Raw genomic sequence first — 20,535 nt, 5'->3', positions numbered from 1 at the left:
TTATTCTCCATTTTTAGTCCAACTTACTACAGAGTTGATTGCATGTTGCAGGTTTAGCGCAGCTTTTTATTTTTTGTTGGTTTCTCGACGCTTAGTATTGCGGTGTCATCAGCAAAAGTGACAGTCTTACTGTTTGGTTCTAACCGTAAATCTCTTGTAATCAGAATATATAAAAGTGGACCTAAGATAGGCCCTGAGGAACCCCTGCTTCTATTTATTTTAGTTTGGAGAATTCATTTAGTTGTTTTACACGGAAATATACGATTCTAAAAGAGCACAATACTCAATCTGAAGACATGATTTTAGTTTTTGCATAAGGCCTTCGTGCCATACCTTGTCAAACGCTTGCGCAACGTCAACGAAAACAGCTGAGCATACGTTTCTATCCTCCAGGGATTTTTCTATTTCTGATGTTATTCTGTGAATTTGTTTTATTGTTGAATGCTTGTTTCTAAAACCGAAGTGATGCGATGAGATTAATCTTAGATAAATTAATTTTTCAAAAAGTTTTGAGATTTGAGGAAGTAGTGAAATTTGTCTATATGACGAGATTATGTGAGGATCCTAATGCCTAGGAACCATAATAACTTCGACAACTTACCAAAGGCTTGAAAAATGTGTCCGACGGATTGCTGTATTGAAAATTTAAGTGAGCTTCCGTAAACATTTGTATGGTAATTGCTTTAACACTTCAGCAGTAATTAAATCGATGTCAGCTGCTTTCTTAACTTTAAGCTTTTGATTGCTGGGATTCTTGCATGATCCTGTTGAATACTACTGAGGAACGCGGTTTCACTATCCTCATTTGGACGAAAGGCTTCAGCTAGGTGTTTTACAAATGCATTACCTTTTATCACAATCCCTTCTAGTCCAAGTATTGGAAGCAATTTTTAGTGGTGCAACATGGCTTGTTGGACGTTTCAGATGCTTTGTACTTTTCCAGAGTGGATTATCATTTTTTTGTTAGCGGGTACTTGAGATAAATATTTATTAATTGACTCATTCTTAATATGAGCGATTTCTCGTTTTAATTCAACTATTGCCTTATTAAGGTTGGTTTTGTCGAGTGGTGAGCGGGTTTGTTGCCATTTCCGTCGTAACTTTCTTTTCTTTATTAGGAGGATTTTTATTTCTTTAGGGTAATTTGAACCTATAATTTTTCCCTTTATCTCCGGTGTATTATGCCAAGCTGCTGTTGAATTTCTTTCGTAAATGTGTTAACTTCTAACTCTAGTTGTTCAATTGTTGTGATTTTCGGACACTTTATTTTAGTCTGAAGTATTTGTTTGAACGAAGTCCTGTCCTTATTTTTGTTGTAAAGCTTCAGACTAAGATCTCTTTTAATGAATGTTCCACTTAATGTTAAATATAATGGGGAGCTTAGATCTAACCCACCTTCTATTTCTATGAAATTTCGAGATATCTTCCTGGTTATAAATCTGGTATTTTGTTGGTGTCCGTTGGCCAGTAAGTTGGTGTTCCGGTAGATATAAACTCACACCCGTCTTCCTGAGCTGCCTGGAATAAGTCTCGCCCTTTAGCTGTCGTTAAGAGCGATCCCCAGTAAACATGCTTAGCGTTAAAGTCGCCTCCCATAATAAATTTGTGTGGGTGCATATTGAGAAGTCCTTTATATTCTTCAACGAGGATTTAGTATATCGGCGTTCAATATATTGCAGTAATTTACAAGAATTGATTCATTGCTTTTAATGTAATAATTGTGGTTTGAATATTGTGGGTACTGATTTTTCTATCCTCTTAATGTTTAATGCCATTTTTATGAATAACAGCAGTGCCTCCCTCACACAATTACTAGGGTGGATTGTATGATAGATATCGTAGTTTTTGAAAATTATATGGCTGTGTCTCGTAAAATGAGTTTTGGATATTAGACACTCTTCTTTCTCTTTTTGTAAAATAAATTGTTGCTCTTCTTGGTGCTTTAATAATCTATTTGCATTCTATGTCATAACTCGGAGAGCATCATTCATGCCTTAGATTTTGTTTTATTTTTATTTTTATTTTTTTCGAGGTTATCTAAACGGCTGCACGGATCGATATTGAATTTTTCTTTTTTATTTAACATCTCAAGGATTTGAGTTAGTAGGTCATCCTCTGTAGTTTGCCTGATGACTTTTGCCACAGTTACAGCATTTTGGTTTTCCTGAGTTTGGGTTTTGGCACACGATGGTTCTGTGCTTACCACCGCATTTACCCGCTTTTGACATTTTACCACAGAAGTTCTTGGTTTGTCTAAATGCCTGCCAATGTTTACATTGTGGAATAAGTTTAGAATTCCTAATAGGCTAAATGAGAACAACGTTGTAAAGAATGTGTTTGATTTCTTTTGATGTCATTAGAATCACAAGTAGCTAAAAACATGTTTAAAAGCTCTCGTGTTTTTCCACTTGAATTTATTTACGCCATTCAAAGCATTTCAATATTTTTCTTTTAAATCAGCGATAATATCACTAATGCTACACGAATGGTGGAGATTTTTAATCATAACCTTTATTGGATGCGTTTGTTTGTCTTCAAAGGAATACCATGAAGCTCCCGACGCAGACAACATTTTTGTAACTGATCTGTAGTCATCACTTGATGTAACGCTTATTTTATGGATGTCGTTATTTAATAGTTTAAATACAAAAGAACTTTTAGTATTATCTTTAATTAGGTTATTTAGTTCTTTATAATTAGAGATATTCGAAATCATAATAGGTGGAGGTCGCGGTTCATATTTTGGTTTTTCATTTTTAACTGTGTGGATTTCACCGTTCGAAGAAAAAGTATTTTCTTTTAAAACCACTTCTGGTGAAGCTTCGGCCTTACGCTTTTTGCTAGGCCTTTTATTTTTCTTTAAAATCCAGTCTGTTTCCAGAGCTAGTTCTTCTTCATCAGTTTCGTATTGAGATTGACTATAATTAGGCGCAAGTGGGCGATTATTTTGTTCTTTAAGCTTTTGATTTTCAATTTTTAATTGTTTGCATAATTGTTCTAATTCTCTTAATTTTTGTTTCAATTCATCTATTTCGGAAACTAATTTTTTCGGTTGGCTTGTTGGTATTTCCTGACCCCCTCCAGGGGGCGGGGTTCGAAACATAATCCAGCTATATACTATATGTCTATTGTATAAGGGATTATTTGTAGGTAATGGTGAGTTAGTTAGCCAATAGTTAGTAAAAATAAATAAATAAATATATATATATATGTGGCAACTACCAGATGAAACGTTCACTAATTTCGGTGTATACTTTTAGGCTAGCCTAGTACAGGTAAAAAGCTTAACTTAAAGAACGCAAGTACAAGTTGGTTCTAGTATTGGATAACAATAAAGCTTATACTATGGTAGTGACTTTTCCAAATTCCTTTTTGCTGGTCAAAGTCCAATAAGAAAGAAAGAAAAAATGGTAATAGGTTGCCTTACATCTCCTGAGAAACTTTTAGCAGGTGCAACAGCCTATCCACTCAATCTCCTCACCGCACTTCAACTTCCAGGCGATCTCCGTGAAAAGCACTTTCGTATACAAACAAATTGTTTATTTTAATTATTGTAAATATTTAAAATTATTGAATTTATTGAATTTATTTCTTTCACACTTTATTTTTCTCCACTTCGCTCCAGGGTTGCCAGTTTCGACTTCCAATATGTATACCAAAAAATGTTGCTGTGTTGCTAGCAGAGCAAAAGTTATAGAGAAAAAAATTACTTCTTCTTAATTGGCGTAGACACCGCTTATGCGATTATAGCCGAGTTAACAACAGCGCGCCAGTAGTTTCTTCTTTTTGCTACGTGGCGCCAATTGGATGTTCAAAGCGTAGCCAGGTCCTTCTCCACCTGGTCCTTCCAACGGAGTGGAGGTCTTCCTCTGCTTCCCACAGCAGGTACCGCATCCAATACTTTCAGATGTTTTCGTCCATTCGGACAACATGACCTAGCCAGCGTAGCCGCTGTCTTTTAATTCGCTGAACTATGTCAATGTCGTCATATATCTCATACATCGTTCCATCGAATGCGATATTCGCCGTGGCCAACGCGCAAAAGAATGTAAATCTCGAAAACTCGCAACGTCAATTCATCATTTGTTGTCATCGTCCAAGCCTCTGCGCCATATAGCAGGACGGGAATTACGAGGACTTTACTTCTCAATTGCCTACTCAGTCCGAAGTAGCACCTGTTGGCAGGAGTTAATCTGCGTTGGATTTCCAGGCTCACATTGTTGGCGGTAATCGCCGAATATTATGGTTTACACTGCTTCCCAAATATACGAAACTGTCTACAACTTCAAAGTTATGACTGCCAACAGTGAAGTGAGTGCCAAGTCGCGAGTGCGACGACTGTTTGTTTGATGACAGGAGATATTTCGTCTTGCCCTCGTTCACTGCCAGACCCATCTGCTTTGCCTCCTTGTTCAGTCTGGAGAAAGAAGAACTAACGGCGCGGGTGTTGAGGTCGATGATATCAATATCTTATAAAAGATATTGCTCGATTAAGTTCTGCAGCTCGAATTATTTTCTCCAGCAGCAGGTTGAAGAAGTCGCACGATAGGGAGTCGCCTTGTCTGAAACCTCGTTTGGTATCAAACGGCTGTTGCTCAACGTCAGTTGACACAGCCGTATTAGTTTTGCGGGGATACACACGACACAAGCAATTACACATACATATAATTATTTGACAGAGGTAGTTGCATCGTAAAGGTGTGGAGAAAGAATCAGCTGATGCAATGTACAGCACAAAGCTCTGAGGTGCCCATGTAGAAACGACAAGCAGAGTCCGGGGTGTAGTTTCTATTGGCATCCAAGATGGCCGACTTTTAACCGCAAAATGGTTGTATTGTTTTATTTTCTTAAAATCTATGGAAAAGTTGTCCGAAAAACATTGGTTATATATAAAACTTTAATATATTTTCAAAAGGTAATCGTTTTATTTTCATATATATTCTTAAAAAAGAGGACATTATGAGCAAATACATGAGTAATTCAGTTTTTTATTTAGGCGTCTTTTTAACTGTGGTAAGCTAATAAATGTTTACCAAAGAAAATTTTTAAGTGCAAGTAAGCAACCATCCCAAATAGTGTGGTCCAGAATATGCTTATTCACAGGCAAATATATATTTTTGCAAGAAAATTTGTTTGTATTGATTTAGTTATTTTAATCTGAAAAATGTATAAATTACCTAAACGCATGGGGATACACTCAAAATACCGAAGCTCAAAATGCCGACCCATTAACCCCTTGACGTATTTCCACGAGCCTGACTCGTGATACAATTTCTGTGCCTAACATGATACATTTGATGAAGAGAATTGAAATTCTCTATATTTCTGGCCTAATAATGTAAATAGGCATATTCATCAACGAAAATGTTTTTTTTTTTTTTGCGCATACGCATAGATCCATGATTCGTCTCCTGTGACGATCTTATAAACGTCTTTTGAAGCACCGCGATCGTATTTCTTTACAAAAATCCACACGAGTCTTTTTTTGAGCGATTGTCAAATTGTGCGGGATCCAACGATAACAAACCTTTTTTAAGGCCAGGTGTTCATGCAATATCGAATGTATGCTGGTGGGAGAAATGCATAGGCATGCCTCTATCTGAAGGTATGTTACATGACGGTCTTGCATTATCAGTTCACATACGGCATCGATGTTTTCTGGCACAACGGCTGTTTTTGGACGGCCTTCACGGAATTCGTCTTTGAGCGAGCGTCGGCCACGATTGAATTCGTTGTACTAGTTTTTCACAGTGCTATAGGATGGTGCTTCATAGCCATACAAAGATTTTAGTTCATCGATGCACTCATGTGGTAATAATCCACGTTGAAAGTTGTGAAAAATGATCGCACGAAAATGTTCACGAGTTAATTCCATTTTTTGGCCGAGATGAATTTTTTAATTCCCTGTAAATAAAACAATTCACGATTAAATGAAAAAACGTTCTGAGTGATGTTATGCTAAAAAGTGTCAAACTTTGCAATGAAAATGTCAGATTGCACCTGGCAACACTTAGTGTTGCTGAAAAAACTGACTAAAATGCTTAGAGCAAACAAAATGATGCTCACATTCCTACACAAACACTCCACTTGGGAACGGGTTGGATTCCTGATCGCCCGATGAGGAGGCTAATCCCACGGTAGTTGGCGCAGATTGTGGGGTCTCCTTTTTTATGGACTGGTCATAGCACACTTAAATTCCAATCGTTGGGCATGCTTTCGTCCGACCATATTTTACAAAGAAGCTAATGCACGCATATCAGTTTTTCGCCGCCGTGTTTGAATAGCTCGGCCGGCAATCCATCGGCCCCGTCGCTTTGTTGTTCTTCAGGCGGGTAATTGCTATTCGAACTTCTTCATGGTCGGGCAATGGAATGTCTGCTCCATCGTCATCGATTGGGGAATCGGGTTCGCCTTCTCCTGGCGTTGTGGGTTCACTGCCATTCAGCCGGCTGGAGAAGTGTTCCCTCCATAATTTAAGTATGCTCTGGGCATCGGTCACTAGATCACCTTTGGGGGTTCTACAAGAGTATGCTCCGGTCTTGAAACCTTCTGTAAGCCGCCGCATTTTTTCGTAGAATTTTCGAGCATTACCCCTGTCGGCCAGCTTATCAAGCTCTTCGTACTCACGCATTTCAGCCTCTTTCTTTTTCTGTCTGCAAATGCGTCTCGCTTCCCTTTTCAACTCTCGGTATCTATCCCATCCCGCACGTGTTGTGGTCGATCGTAACGTTGCGAGGTAGGCAGTCTGTTTTCTCTCCGCTGCGACACGGCACTCCTCGTCGTACCAGTTGTTCTTTTGCACTTTCCGAAAACCAATGGTTTCGGATGCAGCTGTACGTAAGGAGTTTGAAATGCCATCCCACAGTTCCCTTATACCGAGTTGTTGATGAGTGCTCTCAGAGAGCAGGAGTGCAAGCCGAGTAGAAAATCGTTCGGCAGTCTGTTTTGATTGCAGCTTTTCGACGTCGAACCTTCCTTGTGTTTGTTGACGTGCGTTTTTTGCTGCACAGAGGCGGGTGCGAATCTTAGCTGCAACAAGATAGTGGTCCGAGTCGATGTTAGGACCTCGGAGCGCACGCACGTTTAGAACACTGGATACGTGTCTTCCGTCTATCACAACATGATCGATCTAGTTGTTGGCTTTTCGATCCGGAGACAGCCAGGTAGCTTGATGAATCTTTTTATGCTGGAATCTAGTACTACAAATAACCATATTTCGGGCCCCGGCGAAGTCAATCAGCCTCAACCCATTTGTGGATGTTTCGTCGTGGAGGCTGAATTCACCGACCGTAGTGGCAAAGATACCTTCTTTGCCCACCCTGGCGTTAAAGTCGCCAAGCACGATTTTGACATCGTGGCGGGGGCAGCTCTCATAAGCGCGCTCCAAGCGCTCATAGAAGGCATCTTTGGTCACATCGTCCTTCTCTTCCGTCGGGGCGTGGGCGCAAATCAGCGATAGGTTGAAGAACCTCGCTTTGATGCGGATTGTGGCTAGACGTTCATTCACCGGAGTGAATGATAGTACTCGGCGACGGAGTCTCTCTCCCACCACGAATCCAACACCAAACTTGCGCTCCTTTATATGGCCACTGTAGTAAATGTCACAAGGACCTACTCGTCTCTGTCCTTGTCCCGTCCATCGCATTTCTTGAACGGCGGTGATGTCAGCCTTTATTTTTGCGAGGACATCAACCAGCATTTAGCGATGAAAATATATGCTTGTTTTTTGAACAACTCTTTACATGAAAAATTGCAATACCACTTTCAGTACTAAACTAAGTTTTTACATTTCTTAAAGAAATTATTTTTTGAATTTGCAATAACTTTATAGTATAAATACAGTAAATATATTTCTTTCATAAAAAGTAGTTTAATTAGCTTACGCAACACTATTTCGCCATACTCATTAGCAATACTGGCAAGATATTTGGATATTGTCGGGATTTTGATGGGTCGGCATCTTGAGCTTCGGTATTATAAGTGTATCCCCAAACGTTCAGGTAATTTATGCAGCTCGCAGAATAAAATAATTAAATAAAAATAAACAAATTATTTTGCAAAAATATAAATTTGCATATTTTGGAACCCACTATTTGGCATGGTTGATTATTTCCACTTAACATTTTTCTGTGGTGAACATTTATTAACTTGCCACAGCTAGAAATAGGCATGAATAGAAATCCTAATTACTCACGTATTTTCTCATAATGCCGTCTTATTTATTAATATATACAGTAGGTATCGGTTATATGACGAACCGCTTGTATGCAAATTTTGGTTATATGCAAAGTTTTCATATTTTAACGCATTATACGCGGATTTATTATATGAATTTTGTTGATTGAATGCAAATCGTTTATATGCAAATATCGCACTTATGCAAAAAATTGCCAACAAAATTGAATCGTTACGTACAAATTTTAATCTGTTTTAAGCAAATTTTCCAACACTGAAACACTAAATTTATTCTATTGATATATTGCGTATTCAAATCCATGAGAACAAAATCAGCGCCATAATAAATCCCAATAGGAAACCTGATAGGAAAGGCGCACACGTGAATTTGGACAGAACCTTGTTGTCCTGGTTTACCCAAATCCGTTCCCAAATAGAATTGTTGCCGGAACTGCCTTGCTGTCTAAAGCACAGAAATTTGCCTTAAAATTAAACGAAAGTTGTCTACCAGACCGTAGTTGGTTGCAGCGTTGGCAGCAGTGAAATGCTCTTAACTTCTCCAAAATTTACGGAGAAGCTGGCTAAAATAACGCAACAAGTGCAGAAGCCTTCATTACTAACCGTTTGCCTCATATTCTTGAAAAATTTTCGCCGGATTGTATATTTAATGCCGATGAAACCGGGCTGTACTACAAGGCGTTGCCAAATGGAAGTTACAAAGGCAAGTATGAGAATCCAAAGGGATTCAAAACTCAACCAGCACGTATAAACGTGCATATTGCATTGGAAAGTCGGCTAAACCACGGTCCTTAAAAGGAAAACAGCTACCGCTGCCATATTAAAATAATACAAGTGCTTGGATGACGAGTGTTATTTGGAAAAAGATTCTAATAGATCTCAATGAAAATCATGAAAAAGATAACAAGCAGATATGTTTGATTGTTGATAATGCTCCTTGCCTACAACTGCCCTTATACAGCCACTTGATCAAGATATCATCCACTCATTTAAAATGGAATATCGACAGATCCTAATAAAAAAAAAAAAAACAAATTTGTGCGTTGGAGAAGGGCCTATTTAAAGTTGAATTCCTGAAATCGCTCGCTGTTTTGGATGGTATCAAATATGCAAATCGTGCTTGGAACTTTGTTAAGCAGCAAACAATTAGTAATTGTTTCAAAAAGGTAGATTTCGTGTTCAAGATGGTACAAATTTAAAATAAAATTCTTCATTGACTGCCAATAGCAGTTCTTTTGAAGATGAAGAAGTGTTCGCGTAATCTGATACTTGTATTAAACACCCCTCAGCGAAAAATACCTTGCTAAGCTTAGATTCGCTGCGAATATTATCGCTTATTCGAATAAGCGAATACCGCTTGTTTGCAATTACCGCCTGTATGCAAAATTTTGTTTACATTATAACAATTGCATATAACCGATATCTACTGCATTAAAACAAAACGATTTTCTTTTGAAAATATAGTAGCCGTGTTTTATATGACCATCACAAGCTAATAGTTAAATCATATTCTAATAAAACGCACATAGCTTATTTCATATATTCGCTTAAAAATGAATTGAAGAATAATCAGCTGATATACAATTAAGTTTGAAATTTCAAATTTGTAAATGGATATACTATATTATATATATATTAGGGTGATTCCAAAAAAAATTTTTTTTTTTTTTCAATTGGTACTCGCAAAAATAGGTTCCTAGACACCTCTAAGAAAGCCTCTCCAAATATGAGTTTTTAATTGTAACGGGAAGGTCCTCCGCCTAACGGTTTTCTATTATTATCAGATAGAAAAATTTATATCTCGCTTCCAACTACTTGAAAAAATATTTTGTTAATTAGGTTTTGTAGGAAATTGAATGCTCTAAAATATGGTCTCTTATGATTTTTTTGTAAACCCAACCGTTTAAAAGATATTAACGGTTGAAATTTGACTATTTTGGAAAAATTCTTTTTTTCTTATTAATTTTATAACTCAATGAAAAAAAATTATTATGAATGATGATACACATAGTTTTGTAGGAAATTTACTGCTCTATAAAAATGGTCTACTACGATATTTCGATTAAGTTAAGCGTTTACGAGATATTCATCGCCAAACATCAATGCATATTAAGGTGGATCAAAAAAAAAATTTTTTTTTTTTCGTTTGGTATTCTGAAAAATAGGTTCCTAGACACCTCTTAAGAAAGCCTATCAAGTTTCATCATTCATAATAATTTTTTTTCATTGAGTTATAAAATTCATAAGAAATGAAAAATTTTCCCAAAAATAGTCAAATTTTAACCGTTAATATCTTTTAAACGGTTGGGTTTACGAAAAAATCATTAGAGACCATATTTTAGAGCATTCAATTTCCTACAAAACCTAATTAACAAGATACTTTTTTAAGTAGTTGGAAGCGAGATATAAATTTTTCTATCTGATAATAAGAAAAAATAGAAAACCGTTAGGCGGAGGACCTTCCCGTTACAATTAAAAACTCATATTTGGAGAGGCTTTCTTAGAGGTGTCTAGGAACCTATTTTTGCGAGTACCAATTGAAAAAAAAAAAAAAATTTTTGAATCACCCTAATATATATATATATATAAATATACTATACAAATATATTTATTTTATTTATTTGAGGTCTAGAAAAAATGAAGACAAGTATTCAAATTTACCTTAATTTTAACTCAATACTTATCCAAAAAATCTGTAGTTTTGGTTTGTTTACATTTTCCCCTGTCAAAATGAGGTTTCTCGCAATTGCCAACTACTTTTTTTGGAAAAAACACGCCTATTAAAGTTTTATATATAACCAATATTTTTGGGACAACTTTTCCATACATTTTAAGAAAATAACACAATGCAACCATTTTCCGGATAAAAGTCGGCCATCTTGGTTGCCAATATAAACTCAATCCCGGACTCCCCTTGACATTTCTACATGGGCACCTTACAGCTACTGATTCTTTCCTTACTCCTCCTTTACGATGATAAGTACTGCGAACAAACATGAGGATACTTGATGCCATAAAACATATTTACAAACTACAAAATCATTGAATTAAAGGACCGGCTTTAGTATACCATCCCACGATTTCAGAGTTAAAAGTGGCATGGTTGGACAGAAATGCTAATGCTCCAGATTAAGAATATATATAATTGTTGCCGCCGCAAACTTATAGTTTTCGAGATAAATGCATTTAAAGATGAAAATTTGCAAATTTTATCTTACAATTTCTCGATTTCTAGTAATTATTTCTTTCATATTATGGACTTTTTTATGCACTTACACTTCAATACTTTGTTTCTACATATTTATTTTTCAGCAATTATTTAGATATTTGTTTAAAATAATAAAAAGAGTTGACATATAAAAAGTGTTGCCATAATTACGCATTTATCAAACGAATAAAAATGAATAAAAATTAGGATTATACCCCAAATACATAAATCATCACCCCTTTTCTTAATGTATCATGATTTTTGATCGGCCAGGCCGCCAACGGAAGAAAGAGTTTTGCTCGAAAAAAAACCTGACACTCACAGGTATTGGATCTGCCAGGGCTATTTTTTTTTTGAAGCGCGGCCGAAGGCCGCCTACGCAAAAAGGAGTTTTACACAAAAAAAAAAGCCTGACACACCCCGGTTTTCACTCTGTATATTTAAATATACTCTAAACATTGAAATATATTCACATTTCACTTTTATTTTGCTATATTTTACTTAAATTTGTTAATCTAAAAATCATTAAGCATACTCATCGTTGAAAAGGTTAGATTATTTACAATTATGAGGAAATATGTGGCAACATCTTAAACAGTAAATATGTAGGATTTTTAACGGTTTTTCTTTGTTTTTTTCGCGTGATTCTTTTTTCTATATTAACTACCCAGCAAAACTTGGGTGACCGAAACTTCAATACTTTTACACAATTTTTACTTGTCACTAACACTCCCTCACAAATCTTTGAAATGAGTAAGAAGTCAATCTATTGTGTCTTTTGTTTGTTTTATATTATAAGCTCTCACTCAACAGATGTTAAGCAAAAATAAAACAAAAGAAGACAAACAAATTTTTTAGCTGTCACAGCTTATTGAAAACGATGGATGTGAAAGCGTACAGCATGATATTGACGTTTGCTTGTTCGTTGTGACAAATTGAATTCGAAGAAACCAAAAATTCGGTTACAAACGCGTTGATATTGAGAATTGTGCAGATTTGTGCTTGTGCATATTTCTGCAAAATTATTTAAAATAAATATTTAAATCTATTCTAATTGTGTTTCGTGAAATTTGTGAACTATTTGTATCTATAATATTTGGAAAAAAAGGTGAGTAGAGAAAATAATAATTCAATATGAAAAAAATACATTTAGTGCATATATGAGCCAGGAAAAAAAGGCTTTTAACCTAAGTGTATTTTTCACTGTAATTATTGCATTCTCCCGACGGTGTCCTGACTTTGTGTAACTGGGACGGTAGGGGAGGCAAGCAACCGCTATCAAAGTTTCTGTTATCCAACATATTATATCGTAAATTTTATGGTAGAATAATTTTTTAGACATACATACCTGTATGTATGTATATATTATTTTTGTATCTATATAATAATTTATTGAAATAATTTTTATATTATTAAAAAAAATGTGAAGATGAATGAAAATAATTTTATGTAAATCTAAATAAAATTATTTTATTATTAAAATTAATAAAAAAAAAAATATTTTATAAAAAAATCTTTATATTTCGAACTTTAGGTTGAAGGAATGACAAGCGAGTGGTTTACCCACTAGGCTATTGAAGAATGCACCGTCACGTTTTCCTGAAAGCAGTTTTGTTGAATTATCCCAAATTTAATGAACGTGTGAGAAAGAAGGATATAGTTTTATTACAGCAGAAAATATGTGAGCGAGAAGGTGATACAAGATCACATGTATAAAAAGTTTTGGGAGCTTTTTTGATTCGCCCTTGAGAACGTGATAGGAAAAAGTGACAATTAAACCGGCACGCGTTACCGGCATGTCACTAGGTAACATGACTGTCACTGTTCTAACTGGGTATAATAAAAAATACTTTCTACATATGTATATGTGTTAGATAGATGATTTATTATATGATATTTATATATGTGATTTATGTGACTGAAGTACTTTTGCAAAGTACTCCTTTCTGCGTTAAAAAGAAAAAAATGTATTGAGTTTTCGTTATAAAATGGTTAAATTTTGGTTATTATATCTGTTAGCGATTTTCATTTATTTTTAATAATACGTTGTTTTGTATATTAGGTGACAATAATAATATTAATATTCACCGTCGAACTGTCATCGTAACCGGTTGCTTTCCGCTCTGTGCTTATTGAGTTTGTTAAAACGGTATAACGGTTTGTTCTGCGTTTATATTACGCTCGTGCTTTGTTTGTGCATTAATTTTTTATCGTTTTATATCTTTTCAATCACTTAATTTCTTAATTTGTTAAACTAAAATGCGCGTTTACTATGGCCCCTGGGGCCACCAAATTAGGGGATAATAGGTTTTCCCTATTATCTCCAATAATGAAAAAGAAAAGAAAAAAACCAAATCCGATCCCGTTAGACCAATTTCCAGAATTACCAGTCTCAAACACGGATGATCCAAAATTTTTGGTCATGTCATCGCTGGACGACAACAAGCCACTTAATTCGTTATCATGCTTCGCTACGTATAAAGGTATTCAAGCAATCAGTAAGGAAGTAAGTAAAGTTACTGAGCTACGTGATGGTAGCCTACTGCTCTTTGTAAATAACAACAAAACAGCTAGCAAATTTCTTTCTGCAAAAATTTTAATTTATATTGGCGGAGGTCATATCAATGTCAAGCTTCATAATACTTTGAATACGGTTAAAGGCACCATATACGCCCCATTCCTGAATAACTTATCAGAAGAAGATATTGTTGATGGTCTTAAGGAGCAGGGTGTTTCTGCTGTACATAAGTTTTCACGAATTGCTGACGGCTCCCGTAATCCTACGGGTGTAGTTTTATTAACTTTTGATAAATACAAACTTCCTGAAAGAATTGATGTTGCCTGGAGGAACCTCACTGTCCGTCCGTATTACCCTAATCCTATGCGTTGTAAGCAATGTCAATTAATTGGCCACACAGCAAAATACTGCCGTAATTCACCTTCTTGTGTCTCATGCAACCTCCCTTCCGATCATACCCCACCTACTGAATGTAAGAGAATAATGTGTGCAAATTGCTCGGGCGACCACCCGGCATCATCTAATACTTGCCCTAAATATCAACAATCCAAAGAAATATTAAAAATTAAAACTATTTATAAATGTAGTATGCGTGAAGCTGTTACCAAGTATAAAATTCAATTTTCTCATACAACTTCTAATGCAAACTCTTTTGCCTCTATAGCTAAAATTTCTAACAATACTAATCAAATCAATAATGAAACAACATCTAATAACAAATCCAACAATCCTACCAAAACTAATCTAACAACAACTACAGACATCAATTCATCTAAACAATCCCTTCCAACCCATCCTACCTCCTCTTCTGTCACTTCTCCTTCCCCTCTCTTTTCCCCTTTATCCATCTCTGACTCTCCTCTCAATATCCTTTCCTCCTGTCCTATCACACCCTCCCCCACCCTCTCCTGCTCGCAAGATCCTCTTGCATTACCCAATTTTCCTTCTTACAATGAAGACATTTAGTTTAAATAAAATATTCGTAGCTTAACTTTTTTTCTTTTATAAGTTTACATATGATATGATTACACTTCTTCAATGGAACATTAACGGTTATGTTAATAATTATATTAACTTAGAGTTACTTATGGGATCGTACAATCCGTCTATTATCCTGTTGAATGAAACTCACCTATCTTATAATGCCTCAGCTTTTACCCCTAGGGCTTATGTGGGATATTTTATTAATCTCCCACATAACACCACCAACAAGCAGGGAGTTGCCATCCTAGTTAAAAGAAATCTACCTCACGTATTACTTCCCATACCCCTTTCAATTTTTTCTTCTGTAGCTATTGAGATCCTCGCCCCCTATAAAATTTCAATCATCTGTGCTTATTCCCCTCCTGATCAATCATTTTCTACTACTGAATTTTTAAATCTTATTCCTTCGGTTCAAATCCTTTTATCTTGTGTGGTGACTTCAATGCTTGGAGTCCCCTTTGGGGCTCTGCTTCGGCTAACTCAAGGGACGTAGCATTGAGGATGCCTTACTAAGATCCAACTGCATTGTTTTAAATGATGGTTCCCCCACCCATTTTTCCACTCACTCTACCTTCACTAATATTGATCTTTCTATATGTTCTGCCTCCCTCTCCTCAAAAATATCCTGGTGTTGTATTGATGATCTCCATGGCAGTAATCATTTTCCCATCCTTTCCAAAATATCTACTTCTCGCCCTCATTCATTTTTTAAGCCCAGGATTCGGTTTAAAACTGATTCGGCTGATTGGGATAGGTTTGAAGAAGCCTGTTTTTCGCATTCACGTTATTTCCCCTTTTCTTCCAATATAAATCAAGAGGCTTCTAGAATCCAAAAAATTATACGTTCTGCTTCTAACTATTCTTTTCCCCTTTCTTCTTCTAAACCAGTCAAGCTTGCTCCTCTTTGGTGGAATAATGAGCTTTCTGCACTAAGAAATCTGAAACAGATCGCATGGCATCAATTTAAACGTTTACGTTCTAGTGCAAACTTAATAGCTTACAAAAAATCCAATGCACTTTTTCGCCATAAAGCTAAGGCTGCGAAGGTTCATTGTTTCCAAGAATTTACGAATAATATCACTTCTTCTTCGGATTCTAGAAAAATCTGGACTGATATGAAAAGACTGGCTGGTTTATCACCTTCTTCTCCTATCACTTATTTAAATACTCCTCGGGGCACTCTACTATATCCCAAAGATATAGCCTTAGAGTTTGCCACCCACTTTTCCAATATTTCTTTGGACTCCAATTTCTCTTCTGATTTTTCCTGTAGTAAACTTTCTTCTCTTTGCTCTCCTTACCTTCCTCCTTCCACCTTATCTCAATCAGCTGAATATTTAGATGCCGATATATCTGAACTTGATTTTAATTTAGCCCTCTCGTCAGTCAAGGGCAAAACTCCTGGCATTGATAAAATCTCTTACCTTATCATCAAGCACCTTCCTCCATTCCTTATATCCGTCTAGTCAAACTTTACAATAGTATTTTCTCAGTGGCAACTACCCTGTCCTCTGGAAGACTAGCGCGATTATTCCTATTTTAAAGCCTGGTAAACCTCCTGGTGTGGTCAGCAGTTATCGTCCCATTTCCCTTCTTCCTTGCCTTGGTAAATTGATTGAAAAGATTATTGCTACTAGACTCGCCTGGTATGCTCAATCTAATAATCTCATTTCGCACAACCAAGTTGCGTTCAAGAGAGGGCAGGGTACGTTGGATGCTCTCCTGCACCTTGATCACTTTATCTCTGATACTCTGTCCCACAAAAATCATGTTTCTATTCTTTCTTTAGATTTCCTAAAAGCATTTGACAGGATTGGGATTCATGTAGTGTTAAGACAGCTTAGTAGGTGGAGAGTGGGTTCTCGTATTTTTAACTTTGTCAAATCTTTCCTATCCAACCGTAAATTAAGTGTTATCATATCCAATGTTTCATCCTCTGTTCTACCATTAGATAATGGTACCCCACAAGGGTCACCGCTCTCGGTGATCCTATTTACTATTGCATTTGATGAAATCAGTACCATTCTATCAGATTTTGTTACTATCCGGCATCAGATTTATGCTGATGATTTAATTTTATTCTCAAAAACTTCAAATTTGACTTCAGTAACAATTACTTTCTCTGAAATTTTATTGCGTCTTTCTCGTTGGTCCTCTACTTCAGGCACATCAATATCTTTTCCTAAATCGAAACTTTTTCATATTTGTAAAAAACATCAATGTACTATCCCAACGCTCACATTTGATAATACAAACATTTTGTGTACAGATAGTATTAAGTTCCTTGGTATTGTATTAGACTCTAAGTATACATTTAAGAAACATTGTCAGTATATAAGAAAAAGACTTTTTGTTAATTTAAATATTATTAAATACCTCTCATGTAAGCGCTCACTCATCGGCTCGGCTTTACTGGTCAACGTCACTAAAGCCCTCATCTCATCTGTAATTAATTATGGCTTGGAAATTTATGGACATCATTCTAAGAATCATCTAAAGATGCTTGCTGCGCCCTATCATTCTTCAGTTCGTTGTTCTCTTCGAGTGTTTCCAACATCGCCAATTAAAAACATACTGACGGAAGCTGGCCTACCTTCTCTAAAAGATGCAGTGGAAGATAGCTTAAATAAGCTTTATTCAAAACTCATACTCAGCACGAACTTTACTATAAAAAAGGACTTTCAATCATCACTTTGCAGAAAGAGGTCTCCTAAAATACCGTCTTCTATTTTTAAAAGTGCTTTGTTTGCTAAAACCAATGAGTTGCCGCTTAAAATATTGCTGCCTTGCAGTAAATATATTCCACCGTGGAAAGTAAATGAATCTTCTTTCATTAGTGATCTTACTTTTCTTCGCAAATCCATCACTCCAAGCACTGTGTATAAATCTCGATTTTTGGAATTATCTGCGCACTTCAAATCTTTTGGTTGGCAGTTTATATATACTGATGGCTCCAAATCGTCGCATACATCTTTTGCTGTAGTTGATGATAACCAACAAAAGAATATCGTATGGTTTATTATTTCCATTTTGTTCAATTTTACCGCTGAAGCTACGGGTATTCTCAAAGCTGTCAGTATGCCCAACAAAACCTTGGTAAATTCATCATCTGTACAGATAGTCTATCGTGTTTTCAAGCTTTAAAAAACCGCAGTAACTACAATGACGTCATTATTGGCATTAGATCGCTGTTGTTTTCGTTAGCACATAGACTAAAAATAATGTGGATACCCGGTCACTCTGGAATCATTGGCAATACTTTTGCGGACTCGGTGGCTAAGGAGGTGTGCATCACTCCAACAACTACATCTGCCTTGTTTGTTAAGAGTGATATAAAACGGCTTATTATTCAACAAAGATCCACTAAATTGGCGCTTGATTGGATGAATTACAGACACCACTACTCTAGAATAAATTCAAATCGTATCAAACCATCCTTTCCGTCATCGCTTTCATCTAATTATATCATTCCATATATCAGACTTCGCATTGGCCACTCCATTATCACACACGCTCACATACTAAATGGCACTCAGATCAACCAATGCCCATTTTGTGATTCAGATTTAAATCTATTGCATCTTCTGCAACATTGTCCAGCACTTCAAACTCATAGACTGTCAAACTTCAATAATACTGATCCAATAATTTTATTGATGGATCCCTCAAGCAACAACATTTCGAAAATCTACAACTTTTTGAAAGACAGCGACCTTCTTCGACGCATATAACATAACCAGTCGGCCGATAGCCCATGATGCTAGCGCTGCGTATTTTCTTAAGTTTGTATAATAATTGTATTATTATGTAAGCTTTTATAAAATAAAAAAAAAAAAAATAAATAATATTAATAATATTATTATATAATATTACTTCTTTGTTTGTTAAATTAAATAAAGAACATATCCATATGCATGGATAGAGCGATTTTTTGGAAAAGAGGAATTTCAGCGAATTTCCTTATGATCACATGGCAGCGCTTCATTTCGTCGTAATTTTAAGTACACACATGATGTTCACTACGAGTGTAAAATGCAATTTTTAAAATGAAGATTTCTTAGGTAAAAAAAACACTGCTAAAAGTGTAAAATGTGGATTAACTTAAAGTTTTTAGTTTAATTTAATTAATTTGAAATGAAAAATGTGAGTAATACCATGTTCAGACCGAAAATTTAAAAGATAAGACTATGTTTAAGCATTTCATAACCCAACAGTGTTCTCACTGCCGTTAGAAAGAGCAAAAAACAGCTGTTATTGTCATTCAAGAATTATAGTATTTTGAAATAAAAAGACAGCTTTTTTTAATATTTTCCATATAATAGAAATAATGGATGCATTTTTTCATTGATTGAAGGTACCGTTAGAAAGAGGAAGTCCTCCTGATTAAAAAAATATACGGGGTTATAGGTACCGCAAACGCTTAGTTTACGAGATATTCGACCTTAAAGTTCAAAAATTCGCAAAATTCGAACATTTCAAGAAGCTATTTCACCACGTTAAACCCACTTTATTCACATTTTTCTCTTCAAATTAATTAAATTACACTAAAATCTTTTAAATAAATCCACATTTTACACTCTTAGCTGGTTTTTTATTTAAAAAATCTTTATTTTAAAAATTACATTTTACACTCGTTTGAACCTTATTTGTTTACCAAAAATTACGAAGAAATGAAACGCTGCCATGTGATGACAAGGCAATTCGCTGAAATTCCTCTTTTTCGCAAAAATTCCTCTATTCATACATATGGATATTTTCTCTTTTAAATTTATTAAGCAAATAAGTAATATTATATACATGTATTAGTAATATTATATAACAATATTATATATACATATGTATAAGTAATATTATATAATAATGTTACGTAATAAAGTGTAAGGTTACACTACAGTACGAAAACTGAAATTTTGTTTTAATATGTATGAGTGCATGATAACCGTAAAATATAACCGCTTTATATCCAAAACTCATATTTTAAGAATAATAATATATATATCGTCACCTAAAATATAAACCAATGTATCATAAAAAATAAATTGAAATCGCTGACAGATATAATAACCAAAATGTATAAATTTTATAACGAAAACTTAAATTTTGTTTGAATATTGGATATAAACTGGTTATATTTTTTGGTTATCATGCACTCATATTGAAACAAAATTTGAGTTTTGGATATAAAGTAGTTATATTTTTTGGTTATATCTGTCAGCGATTTCCAGGGGTCAGAAAGGAGTACTATGCGAAAGTACTTCAGTCACCCCAGGTATTCGCTCGACCAGTGTTATTTTTTTAAAGCGCGGCCGAAGGCCGCCAACGCAGAAAGGAGTACTTCAGTCACCCCGGGTATTCGCTCGACCAGGGTTATTTTTTTAAAACGCGGCCGAAGGCCGCCAACGCAGAAAGGAGTACTTCGCGAAAGTACTTCAGTCACATAAATTACGTATTACACATAAACGTATGTAGAAAGTATTTTTTTATAGTTAATATAGAAAAAAGAATCACGCGATAAAACAAACAAAGAAAAATTGTTAAAAATCCTACATACATATTTACTGTTTAAGATGTGGCAAGGATCGTTTTCCTCATAATTGTAAACAATGTAACCTGTAAAAGTGAAATGTACGCT

At 35.4% G+C, this 20,535-nt stretch overlaps 1 protein-coding gene across 3 annotated transcripts in view; it reads right to left on the bottom strand.

Moving 5' to 3' along the window:
* The window catches only part of LOC120780977 (rabankyrin-5), a 203,647-nt gene that overhangs the window by 120,927 nt on the left and 62,185 nt on the right, over nt 1–20,535 (bottom strand). The gene's annotated exons all lie outside the window — the stretch shown is intronic.

The sequence above is a fragment of the Bactrocera tryoni genome, unplaced genomic scaffold (genome assembly GCF_016617805.1).
Source record: "Bactrocera tryoni isolate S06 unplaced genomic scaffold, CSIRO_BtryS06_freeze2 scaffold_25, whole genome shotgun sequence".
Lineage (NCBI taxonomy): Eukaryota > Metazoa > Arthropoda > Insecta > Diptera > Tephritidae > Bactrocera > Bactrocera tryoni.
The sequence above is the reverse complement of the archived record's forward strand: the minus strand, read 5'-3'. Positions and strand labels throughout refer to the sequence as shown.